This window comes from Lepus europaeus, chromosome 14 (genome assembly GCF_033115175.1).
Source record: "Lepus europaeus isolate LE1 chromosome 14, mLepTim1.pri, whole genome shotgun sequence".
NCBI lineage: Eukaryota > Metazoa > Chordata > Mammalia > Lagomorpha > Leporidae > Lepus > Lepus europaeus.
Genome location: NC_084840.1, coordinates 77,904,752 through 77,914,914, shown reverse-complemented (window position 1 = coordinate 77,914,914; position 10,163 = coordinate 77,904,752).

Genomic DNA, 10,163 nt, shown 5'->3' with positions numbered 1-10,163 from the left:
AGATGCTCATAAGAACAATAGGTATTTTATAAGCCTACCCCTAAAAATGTAAATAAAGTATAGACAATAAATAACAAAAGAGGCAAAATGGAACACTTGATAAAAAGTTCTTCATTAAAAGGAGGCATGAAAGGAGGAAAAACAAATGAAGAGTAAACAAAATAAATGGGAAATAAACCTCAAGTTCAATCATGTCACTACATACATTGAATTTGAAGTACTAAGCCATTAATTAAAAATTAGAGATTGTTAGACCCAAGTATGTACTAAAGTATAAATGACATGCTTTAAATATTAAAACACATAGAGGGGCCGGCACTGTGACACAGCGGTTAAAGCCCTGGCCTGAAGCGCTGACATCCCATATGGGCACCGGTTTTAGTCCTGGCTGCTCCTCTTCCCTTCCAGCTCTCTGCTATGGCCTGGGATAGCAGTAGAAGATGCTTGGGCCCCTGCACCCGCGTGGTAGACCCAGAAGAAGCTCCTGGGTTCTGGCTTCAGATCGGCACAGCTCCAGCCTTGTGGCCCATCTGGGGAGTGAACCAGCAGATGGAAGACCTCTTTCTGTCTCTACCTCTCTCTGTAACTCTGTCTTTCAAATAAATAAAATAAATCTTAAAAAAAAAAAGACACATAGGTTGGGGCTAGCACTGTGGTGTAGTAGGCTAAGCTTGAGTCTGTGATGCCAGCATCCCATATGGGCACCAGTTCTAGTCCCAGCTGCTCCTCTTCCAATCCAGCTCTCTGCTATGGCCTGGGAAACCAGTAGAAGATGGTGCAAGTTCTTGGGTCCCTGCACCCTCATGGAGAACCTGGAGGAAGTTTTGGCTCCTGGCTTTGGATTGGCCCAGCTCTGGCCATTAAAGGAGTGCACCAGCAGATGGAAAAGTCTGTCTCTCCCGCTCTCTGTCTGTAACTCTACCTCTCAAATAAATAAATAAAATATTTTTAAAAATCCATAGGTTGAAGGCAATAGGATAGAAAATATATGCTTGCAAGCATTAATCATAAGAAAGCTGGAATGGCTATATTTGTATTGGACAGTGAAGACTGTGCAGCAAAAATGTTAACAAAGAATAACATTTAAAAATGATAAAAAGAAAATCAAGAAGATACAATCTTGACTGTATATACATTTAAAAGACAGCTTTAATAATAAGACAAAATCTGACAGAACTGAAAAACACAAAGACAAATCCACATTCATTGCTGGAAACTGACCCTGTTGTCTCAGGAATTTTAACCTAACTGAAATTAATAGAAATTTTACCAAGAGACTATGAAGTACGTATCCTGTTAATGTGTATATAGGACATTTGGTAAGACAGGTTATATACTGGGCCATAATAGAAATCTTCATAAATTGTAAGGGGTTGAAGTGATATAGGATATATAATGTATGTATTGTATACTAACATTAAATTAGGAATCAATGGCAAAAGGATATCTGGAAAATTCCCAAATATTTGGAAGTAAAAACACACATACATCTAAATAAGCCATGGGTCTAAAGAAGAGATCATATAATATAATAGGAAATATTATTTTTAATAAATTAAAATGAAATAACACACAATACTTTAGGGATGCAGCTAAAGCAGTGATTAGAGTGAAATTAATCTCCAATCTTACAGACATGGCTAACTAACAGAGAAGCTGTTTCCTTTCACCATGGAATTCCATACACACTTGCTTCAAGAAGTTGAAAACAGAGATCCAGTGAGAGTCTGCTGCTACTTGTTCTAGAAAAGAAAAAACGTTTAGAATGAGGTACATATTGCATTGAAAATCCAAGGATGTCTGTTTAGCATCGTGTTTCTTTCTAAGTAGTTGAAGATTTGATACAGCCACTTTCAAGTTCACTTTGGAAAGGGTATCTTGACACTCCCCAGATCACCAGAAATTTCACCAAGGTGGAGGGTATCTGAATTTTTATGGCATTTTCTTCCTACCCTCTGGCCTGCATGTGTCTTGTGAAGATTCTTGGAGTAGATACTAACTCCTGCTCATCAATCAGTTTGATATCAGCATTAAAATCACAGCCTACAGCAATGTCCTATTGAATGGAGAGGCAATCAGTATTCCTGTAGGCTTAGGTTTTATATATCTCAATAGTTATACTATTGTTATATTATTGTTATATATATATACATATATATATGTATATATTGTTATATATATATACATATATATATGTGTATATATATATGTGTGTATATATATGTATATATATATGTATATAACAATAATATAACAATAGTATAACTATTGAGATTATTCTTTCTGGAAATGGAGAAATAACTACAGGACTCTGCAGGACTTAGGTTCCCCCTAGGTCCATCTGAGATAGATTCCAGTCAAAACCCTATGGACAATTTTCTCCATTAGCCCCTATTGTAACTGGTAAATGTAGTGGCATTTTAGCTTTCCAGGAATTACTGTCAGTTCAGGACTAATGACCAGGAATTCTTGAATATTTATCAATCAGTCATTGCTGAATTCTGATTACTGAATTAGTTCAACTGCACATGATGATAACTAGTCCTACACTGTCTTTGGTGATTAAGTGTTACCACTTGGTCCCTGTCATTTTCCTTCTACCTTGATCCAATATCCCTTTGACCCATTGTCTTATTTATTCTTCAGATCTCTTCCCATGTAAATTGACAAAAATATTCCAGTTCTTTTGGTGTGTGTTGTACTTTTCTTATACTGCAAAATGTCCTTGTTGTTTACCTTCCAGGTCTCATAGCTCTTGCCTAGATATAGATTTACAAAGAGTGAGAGGTGGTCGAGGTCTGTCCTTGTACAACTCTCTCAGGTGAGGTCATTATAGGTTCTTCAGACAATACTAACTATCTCAGTAAACAGAGGATAGATTCCTGCTACCGTTAAAGAAGGCTCAGTATGGGTCAGGCACTGTGGCTGATTAGGTTAAAGCTGTAGCCTGCAGTGCTGGCATCCCATATGGGTGCCTGGTTGAGTCCTGGCTACTTCAGTTCTAATCCAGCTCCCTGCTAACGTTCATCGGAAAGCAGTGGAAGATGGCCCAAGTCCCTGGGCTCCTGCACCCACATGGGAAACCCAGATGAAGTTCCGGGTCCTTGACTTTGGCCTGGCCCAGTCTTAGCTGTTGCAGCCATTCAGGGAGTAAATCAGCTGGTGGAAGATCTCTCTCTCCCTTTCTCTCCCTCTTTCTCCTTCTCCCTCTCTGAAACTGTATTTCAAATAAATAAAACAAAATAAATAAATTTTAAAAAAATAAAAGAAGACTCAGCATAACTGAGAGCTTTAAAGTCTCCAGCTGCTTTGAAATCTGATCATCCACTCCAATTCTATTTTCAGTATTCCTCTTTTCTAAGTAATGCTCTCATTTTTCCTTTTTTCTAAGGTTTATTTTATTTAGTTGAAAGACAGAGTGATAGATAGAGGGAGAGAAATAGAGAGATCTTCCCCAAGTGGCCACAATAGCTGGGGCTGGGACAGGCTGAAGACAGGAGGAGCCAGGAGCTTCATTGAGTCTCCCATGTGGGTCTTGCAGGGGCCCAAGCATTTGAGCCATCTTCTGCTACTTTTCTAGGAACATCAGCAGGAAGATGGATCGGAATTGGAACAGCTGGAGCTTGAACTGGTACCCATATGGGATGGTGGCATTGCAGGCAGCAGCTTAACCCATTATACCACAACGCACCAGCCCCAGCTCTCACTTTTCCACTAAGGACTCTGCAACGTCAAGAATACAGCATTTACTGTTCTAGTCACCTGCAAGATTACATTTTGGGTTTAGTTTTCAGAAGTCTTTGCTCTGTGGCTATGGGAGATAGAATTTCTTTTTGGATAGTCATATAAGATTTCTGGTCCCTTTCCTGAGCTTTGAGATGGATAAAACCCAAAACTTATAACTTTCTTTACCATCACTTCTCCCATGCATATAAAGATAACCAATACATTCAATTATAACTTTTATTTCCATTAAAATATCCTATGGCAACAACTACTTGATCACCCAAGCCTTACCTTCCTTCAAGTGTATAAAGGTGATGATTTTGCTACCCATTCTGCCACTGCATACCACCAGCTATTTGGTGTTCTCTTTACTGCCAGCAGCTGTGTTAATGCCTTGAATCTAATCAGACTAAGTCTTGTATCAGCCAAGAAGACTATAATGGAGTCAGCCCATTATACTCTGTCTCCCACAGCTATAATTAAAAGCTGGATAAACTATCAAACCAACTTCCCAGAAACTATGAGAAGTTAACAATAGGAGGAAGGCTGGAGAGGGGAATCAAAACATGAAGAACCCTGTTTACTCTTCAGTACATAACATATATATGTTATTTTCCTAAATATAACAGTATATATATATATATATAACAGTATATACATATATACACATACACACACACACACACACACACACACATATATATATATATATATATATATATATATATATATATATATATATGGCTTATTTGTTTTTTTGAAAGTCAGAGAGAAAGAAAGATCTTCCATCCACTGGTTGATTCCCAGATGGCCACAATGGCCAAGACTGGGCCAGGCCAAAGTCAGGAGCATGGAGTTTCATGTGGGTCTCCCAATGTTAGGGAATGGCCCAAGCACTTTTCTCAGGCCATTAGCAGGGAACTGGATCAGAAGTGGAGAAGCTGGGATTTGAAACAACACTCATATTTGGATGCTGGCATTTCTGGTGGTAGCTTAATCTACTAAGCCACAATGCCAGCCTTAGATGATGTCTTAATGTGTGTTTCGTTTTGCATGACTTTGATTAGTGTTGAGGCCAAAGAGCTTCCAGTATGTTATGGTCAAGCAATTTTGTTTCCTCTTTAGTAAACTGACTGAGGGCTCTGGAGGTAGATCAAGTTGGATTATAATCTTGGCTCTGACATCTGGTAGGTGCAATTTGAGAAAGTCAAATCTTCCTACATTTAGTTCCCCTCCATGTGAAAACAATAACAGTTCTTCCATGTAGGTGTGGTTTGATGAGCATTAACAATATCCTATGTAAAGTATCTAGCACATGGTACCTACCACATATTTCATCAGAAGCAGCTGAAACATCACAATCTGTTTTGCCTTTGTCATTTGGATGTTAATGTGTCTTCTTATCATCTGCTTTCTATAGTTGATGATGTACTAATATATTGGCCACAGGGGCCAGTGTTGTGGTATAGTAGGTAAAGTCGCTGTCCACAATGCTGGCATTCCATATGGGCATTGGTTCCTGTCCTGACTGCTCCATTTCTGACCTACCTCAACGCAAATTGCCTGGGAAAAGCAGCAGAAGATGGCCCAAATGCTTGGGCCTCTGCCACTCATGTGATAGACCCAGAAGAAGCTCCTGGCTCCTGTCTTCAGCCTGGCCCAGTCCTGGCCTTTGTGGCCACTTGGCAAGTGAACCAGTGGATTGAAGAGCTCTCTCTCTATCTCTCCTTTTTTCTGTAACTGTTTCAAATTAATAAATGAATCATTAAAAATATATCATCCACCTATTTAGAATATTTTCTGGAATATTTTCTAGTTTGCTATTTATTATATCCCTTGTGACCCAAATTGAGAGTTTTCCTTTGAATGGTTAATTCACCTGTTTCTTTCTTTTTTTTTTTATGACAGGCAGAGTGGACAGTGAGAGAGAGAGAAAGAGAGAAAGGTCTTCCTTTTGCCGTTGGTTCACTCCCCAATGGCCGCTGCGGCTGGCGTGCTGCTGCCAACACACCGCGCTGATCCGAAGCCAGGAGCCAGGTGCTTCTCCTGGTCTCCCATGCGGGTGCAGGGCCCAAGGACTTGAGCCATCTCCACTGCACTCTCAGGCCACAGCAGAGAGCTGGCCTGGAAGAGGGGCAACCGGGACAGAATCCGGCGCCCCGACCGGGACTAAAACCTGGTGTGCCGGCGCCGCAGGCAGAGGATTAGCCTATTGAGCTGTGGCGCCGGCCTGTTCACCTGTTTCTATTAACATATTAACATGACAGATATATTTGGTCTAGATTTATGACAATACTGCATGTTATGATTTTTAATTTTTATTCATTTATTTGAGAGACACATAGAGCAAGAGAGCATGAGAGAACCCCCATCTGCTTGTTCACTTCCCAAATGCCTGCAATGCCAAGAAGATGTGTGTATGTGTGTGAAGAGGAGGCTTGAAGCTTGGAGTTGGTAACTTAATCTAGGTATCCCACATGGATGGAAGGAAAACAACTACTTGAGCTATCACTGCTACCTCCCAGGGTTCACATTAGCAGGAAGCTGAAATCAGGAGCACAGCCAAGTATTGAACCCAAGCACTTTGATGTGGGACCAGGGCATCATAATTGGTGGCATTAACTACTAGGCCAAACACCTGCCTCTATTCTTTTAATTTGCTTTTAGTATCATTCATAAAATATCTTTCAGAGCAGCCTTTGCGGTACAGTAGGTTAAGTCGCTGCTTACAACATTAGCATCTCAAATCAGAGTGCTGGTGTGAATCCCAGCTGCTATACTTCTGATCCATCTCTCTGTGCTAATGCACATAGGAAGGCAGCAGAAGATGGCTCAAGTGCTTGGGCCCTTGACCCATGTAGGAGACCAGGATGGAGTTCCTGGATCCTGGCTTCAGTCTGGCCAAGTCTAAGCTGTTGCAGCCATTTGAGGAGTGAACTGATGAATGGAAGATCTCTTCTTCCAGGTCTTCCATGCAGGTGCAGGGGCCTGAGGACTTGGGCAATCTTCTACTGCTTTCCCAGGCCATAGCAGAGAGCTGGATTGGAAGTAGAGCAGCCAGGACTCGAACAAGTGCCCATACGGGATACCAGCACCACAGGTGGTGGGCTTTACCCACTACACCACAGCGCCAGCCCCTATACTCAAAATTTTAAAACATTTTTGATATTTATTCAGATCAATGTATATGAATATAGTTCATTCTGAAATAGCACAATTTGATTCTTTCACCATTTGATGGCTTCTCCTTTTTTCCTCTATTACTTCAGTAATTGAAGATCCACCCCCTCAGAGCCTCCCTGGGGGAGAGATGAAAATATTCTGTCACAGGGTGTGTGGAGTGAAAATATAACTTATCATCTAAGCCAGGACACTTTCAACATGAAAGGAGGCATGACTCAATTCTTTGGGACAAGTGGCTTAAACCATGATTGTTTTAGGCAAACCTCAATGAAAATATTCATTATATATGTTTGTTATTTCCTCACATTCTCACTAAACCCCATTACTTTCAAAATTTAACATTTAAAAATTTATTATTATTTATTTGAAAGGCAGAAAGAGAGAATATCTTCCATCTGCTGGTTTACTCCCAAACACCTCAAATGCCTGCAACAGTCAGGAGTGGGCCAGGTTGAAGTTAGGAGCCCACAATGCCATCTCAGTCTCCCACGTGGATGGCATGGACCAATGTACTTGAGCTTTCACCTGCTGCCTCCCAAGGTGTGCATTAGCAGGAAGCTGGAATTGGAAGAGGAGCTGGGACTCAAACCAGGCAGTGATATGGGATGTGACTTTCAAGCAGCAACTTAACTGCTGTACCACAATGCCTGTCCTAATTTTAACATTTTTGTCAGTAGATATAAAATGGCATCTTACTGGCATACCCAATATTTATTAACTGTGTCATTTTATTTCTCTATAAGTTGTCTATTCATGTCCTTTGCTTAATATTTTGTTGATTTATGTTTTTCTCACTGATGTGTAGAAATCCATTAGGTTGTACTGGAGATTAATCCTTCATTAGTTAAATTGAGTTCCAAAAATCTTTCCATGTGTGCCTTAGCTTCTCATTTTGCTTATGTGTCTTTTGTCTTACCAAAGTTTAACATAGCCAAGCCAGCCAAGAGTTTCCTTTATGTCTTGTGCTTTTGTACCTTTCATAAGAAACCCTTCTTGCTCTTGATGTCATAACAATTTCCTCCCATTTTGTAATCACTTTTTTGGTTTTCACACTCAGTTGTTCCAGCCACCTGTAATTAATTTTTAAGTATGATATGAAGTATGAAGCAAATCTCATGTTTTTCCTAAAGGGAGACTTTAATTCCATACTATTTATTGAATGAGTCCTCTTTCCCCCCAGATTTCCAATCTTTTTTTTTGAATACCAGTCTCTCTCCTGTGAGTACATCTATCTCTGGGGACTCTCCCTTATAATTCTGCCTTATATTCAATACCGTCTTAATTACTGTATTGTAGAAAGTCTTGCTACCTGGGAGGCAATCTAACTCATTAAGACATCGCAGTTTGCCGTGAGTGGGGAATACCTATATATGCCACTTTTCTAGAAGCAATCTTAACAGATTCTGAAACTCTAACAAAAAAGTCATAATCTTATACAATGATAGTCATTTTAGAAACACCATGTGATGATTGTTTCAAAATTATGTACCTTAGATTAGATAATCAGTAAATATTGTTAAATGAATAATAGGAGATTAACACAAAATAGATAAGTGGATTGCTATAAAATGAATACTTTGGAACATTTCATTTCAGTTTAAAGAGGAATTAACCTAGATCCTATATTTTCATTCTATACTTTACAACAAATTCCAGATTGGCTAAAGCCTTAACAACAGAACAGAACATAATAATATACATATTTTGGTTTTTGGTGGAGAAATATATTCTGAACACTGAAGAAAAAGCTTCCAGGGAATACATTTATGATTACATTGAAACTTTATTTTTAAAGATTTATTTATTTACTTATTTGAAAGCCAGGGTGATAAAGAAACAGAGAGAGAGAGAGAGAGATCTCCAAGTGGCGACATGTGCCATCATCCACTGTTCTCCCAGTTGCACTAACAGGAAGCTGGATTGGAAGCGGAATAGACTGAAATCAAACCAGCACTCTGATATGGGATGTGGGTGTCCCAATCTGGAGCCTAACCCACTGTGCCCTGACACCTACCCCAAGAATATATAGAAATTTTAAAAAGCTTTTCTGCATTAAAATGTTGAAATCAAGCAAGACACTGCCAAAAAAAAAAATAGAACATAAGCAAATATTTGCCTTCTAACTGATTTGACAAATACTTGTATAACACTACCTGATATGTACTCAGATCTAGATGATACTTTGTCAAGGAAGAAATATTAAAGAAAATACAAACATACATGGTTTTATCGCAGTGGAAAACATAACATCCTGTAGCAAATATTTCAATTCAAAAATCTATTTACATTTACAGGGCTGGCACTGTGGTATAATAGGTTAAACATATATCTGCAGTGCCAGCATCCCATATGGATGCTGATTCAAGTCCCAGTTGCTCCTCTCTGCTAATGCCTGGGAAAGCAGCAGAAGATGACCCAAGTGCTTGGGCCCCTGCACCCTTTTGGAAGACTGGAAGAAGCTCCAGGCTCCTGGCTTCAGATTGGCCCAGCTCCAACCATTGTGGTCATTTGGGGAATAAATCAGCAGATTGAAGACCTCTCTGTCTTTCATTCTGTCTGTAACTCTGACTGTCAAATAAATAAGTAAATCTTAAAAAAAAATGAAAATTAAAAATTCTGTTAAATTTAGCTAAAGAAAAGGCAGAAAACTTGCAAGAAAAATGTTAGAACCTTTTTTTGTAGACAAGTGGAAAAAATGATGTGGTAAACACAGGCTAAAAATTTTATTACCAGGCCTGGAACTCTGAATTCCCAGGATTGTGCCTCCTAAACACAGGGCCTGGAGTCTGGGTAGCAGAAAAAGAGTTGGGTCATTGGGAAGAGGCCTTGCATGGAGGAAGAGCTGAAACCCTCTGTTCTTTACTAGTCTTCACCTTCCAGTATTTCCACACTGATATTTTTAGGACACCTGCTAATATTTTGAGTCCAGATAACTTCTACATTTGTGCGAAGTACAGGTCAGAGTGAGTGCAGACTCTAGATGAGGTTGCAAGGAACGTTAGCAAGATCAAGTCTTTTGAATATTGGAAGCTGTTTTGCAATGCAACAAAACAAAACAAAACAAGTCCAGTGATCAGAATCATTTGGGAAACAGCTTCCTCATTTTTGCTGGGCTTGTGCCCCAATTTCATCCTCTAAGAGTCTAAGTGACACACTGAATTAAAAATTGTAAGGGAAAGGATTTTAAAAAAATGGATGTGGATGACTTGAAATTTTCCATTAATCTCTAAAGACGAAAAACAACCAACCATTAA